Genomic DNA, 3191 nt, shown 5'->3' on the forward strand with positions numbered 1-3191 from the left:
GATGGTCTTCGTTTAGCAATGACAAATGGGAGCACTGAAGCTATTGTGGGGTCCCGTTGTTGGTCTGACTTAAGTTCAGTAGCAGACAACATAGGAGGCATATCCTGACCACTTGACAYTTGCTGCACCTGTTGGGCCAAACAAAAAACTCTAGACTCAGCTGCATCTTTCCATTCACAGTGGGACTGACAAAGTGCCTTAAACTCTGCTGCACTGCACATCACTTTGGGAAATGAAACAGAGAGACTTGCGGCTTGAGACTGGCAACTGACCTTGAAAACTTCCTGCACAGACGGCTCCCCAACCTCAAGTGCTTCTTGGACCAGTGTAGAGTATGGCTCTGAAAGAAGTCTTAGAGCGACTGGTTTAGCAAAAGGGTCACGGCTCAGTGCATCAGCAACTACGTTCCCTTTTCCTGGCAGATGTTTGAGGTCAAAAGAGTAGGATGCTAGCTTAGACACCCAGCGGATCTCACAAGCATCAAGCTTTGGTTTCGTTAGGAGGTACGTAAGCGGATTGTTGTCCGTCCAAACTGTGAAACTTTGCCCTTTAAGCCAGTGGCTAAACTTTTCGCAGACACTCCACTTCAGAGCTAAAAGTTCCAGTCTATGAGCTGGATACCTTCGCTGGGATGCACTCAAGGTTTTGCTTGCGAAAGCAACAGGTCTGGCCTTGGTCTCACCCTTGGGCACCTGTGAAAGAACTGCACCAAGACCATCCAGTGATGCGTCAGTTGACAATACAAAAGGTTCGTCAAAGTTGGGATGGGCAAGCACAACACACTCCAACAACATGGTTTTCAACTGTTCAAAAGCCTTGACACAATCATCGTTCCAGTCAGCTGAGGTAAGTTTCCGAAAAGCACCTTGTGACTTTTTGGGTCGTGCTAACTTTCCTTTCCTTTTTTGACCAGCAGTGAGTGCGAACAGGGGCTTTGCAGTAGAAGAACAGTTGGGAATGAAATGCTGGTAATAAAACACCATTCCAAGAAACGATTTGATGCGGCGGGCTGAAGGTGTGCACCCATCGTCTTCCATAAGATCTTGGACTCCCATGTTCGTTATGACCTCAACTTTTGCAGGGTCCACTGACACACCTCTTCCATCAATAACATGACCAAGGAATCCAACTTTTTCTCGCAGAAAGTGGCACTTTTTGGGGGCTAACTTGAGATTATTTTCTCGAAGCCTTTGGAAGACTGTGTGGAGCCTGGATAGGGCCTCATCCTCAGAAGGCGCAAAAACGAGGAGGTCATCTAAGTAGCAAAGAAGTTTTGAAAAGTTCATGTCCCCAAATATACCAATCATCATTCTCATAAAAGATGCTGGGCTATTACACAGGCCTTGGGGCATGCGGTTGTATTCATGCAGGCCTAGAGGCGTTGTGAAAGCAGTGTACTTCCTGTCCTCCTCGTGCAATGGGACATTAAAGAAGCCCGAAGTCAGGTCCATTGTGCTGAAAAGACAGTTGCCACCGAGTGCAGCCAGACAATCGGCCTGGTGGGGCAGGGGGTGTGCGTCTTTTAGGGTGCGGGCATTCAACCACCTGAAGTCAGTACAAATCCGCAATCCACCGTCCTTCTTCCACACCATCACCAAAGGTGATGCATACTCACTGGTGGATTTTCTGATTATTCCTCTTTCCTCCATATCATTAAGCACCTGCCGCAGCTTTTGATAGTGTGCAGGGGGAACTCTCCTATATGGTAGGCGAAAGGGACGATCGTCAGTGAGACGAATGCGGTGTGTGTAGTCTTTGACCTCCCCACAGTCCAGTGAATGTCTAGAGAAGATGTCCTGATACTCGATCAGCAACTGTGCAAGTTTTGATTTACAGGGCTCAGAAACCTGGCAAGAGTTGATATCTAGGTCGTTAAGCCCCACATCAGCCAAGGCTTTGGCCAACCCAGCTGGGTCACAAGAGCTGCGAGAAACACTGCTTTTATCAGCACCACTTTGTTTGTTGTCAGCAGCTACATGCAGGCCCTGAAAAACATCAAGATCTTCAATTGCTAAACAGGGTGAAACATAGGCGAGTTTGCAGTTTCGTTTCAATGTAATGAGTTCATCAGAGGGATTAACAATGGTCATAGGCACCCACCTGTCACCCCACAGTGGAGTAACAAGGCGACCCACTAAAATACCTCGTGGTGTGGCTCGTGAACTTGTAGGCTCCACAATGACAGTGCTACCTTGAGACATGGGTGCATCAACTGGAAGTTTACCCCAGACTAGGTGTTCGTGCTTGGGTAGCAAAGTTACAGCTTGTGTGAGTTTCACTGTGCCTATTTTGTCAGGCACTGTACTCCCTTTCCACTGTTCCACATTTGTAAACATTGACAGAAAGTGATCAATTTCTGGGTCCAACTGTTGTCCATGTGTATTTGCTATCGTCCAATAATCATCACCTCCTTTCAGAACATGGATGATATGTTTGATGACATTAGAACCCAAAATGAGATCATCTTGTTGACCTGGTACAAACAATGTGGGCACTGTGAAGCAAGCACCATACAGTTTCATCTCCAAGTCATAAAAGCCCTGTGGACATGTTTGAAGACCACCACAGCCAACCAATACCACTTTCTCCATAGGTTGCTGCATTTCAGGTAGCACACCAGCTGAGCGAAGCTTTTCAATAGCACTTTCATTAATGCTACACGCCATTGAGCCGGAGTCCAGCATTCCTCTGAGGTTCACTGTATTTTTGACTTGGACAGGTGCATAGTATAGCTCGCCAAACGCTCGTATCTTTTGGGTACCTTGAATAACAACTCTAGTCCCGTTTGGTGCAGTAGCACATGCTTCATTGTACAGCTCAGCCAGGTTGGTCTCAGAGAGGGAATTTTCCAAATCACCCACACCACCCCTCACTAGATGTGGGTTTTCTAGTTTAACTGCTGATCCTGGGGAGTGGTTGAGGGCTTTGAGCGATGCTGATTGCCACGGACGGGACAGTCTTTCTTCCAATGACCAGGAGACAAACATTTGAGACATCTGTTCTCCCGTTTGCAGTGAGACAGCGTGGAATGGTCAGCCAGCCTACAAACTCTACAAAGCTTATTAGAAGGCTGGGATAAAGTGGACTGAGTGTGTAAACTAGCTGGGATTTGTGTTTGTTGGGTAATTAATCGATCCAACACACTCACCAGACTTCTCATGCAGTCAACGTCAACACCAACTGCAGTTGAG

Source organism: Austrofundulus limnaeus, unplaced genomic scaffold, assembly GCF_001266775.1.
Source record: "Austrofundulus limnaeus strain Quisiro unplaced genomic scaffold, Austrofundulus_limnaeus-1.0 Scaffold23, whole genome shotgun sequence".
In the NCBI taxonomy this organism is placed as follows: Eukaryota; Metazoa; Chordata; class Actinopteri; order Cyprinodontiformes; family Rivulidae; genus Austrofundulus; species Austrofundulus limnaeus.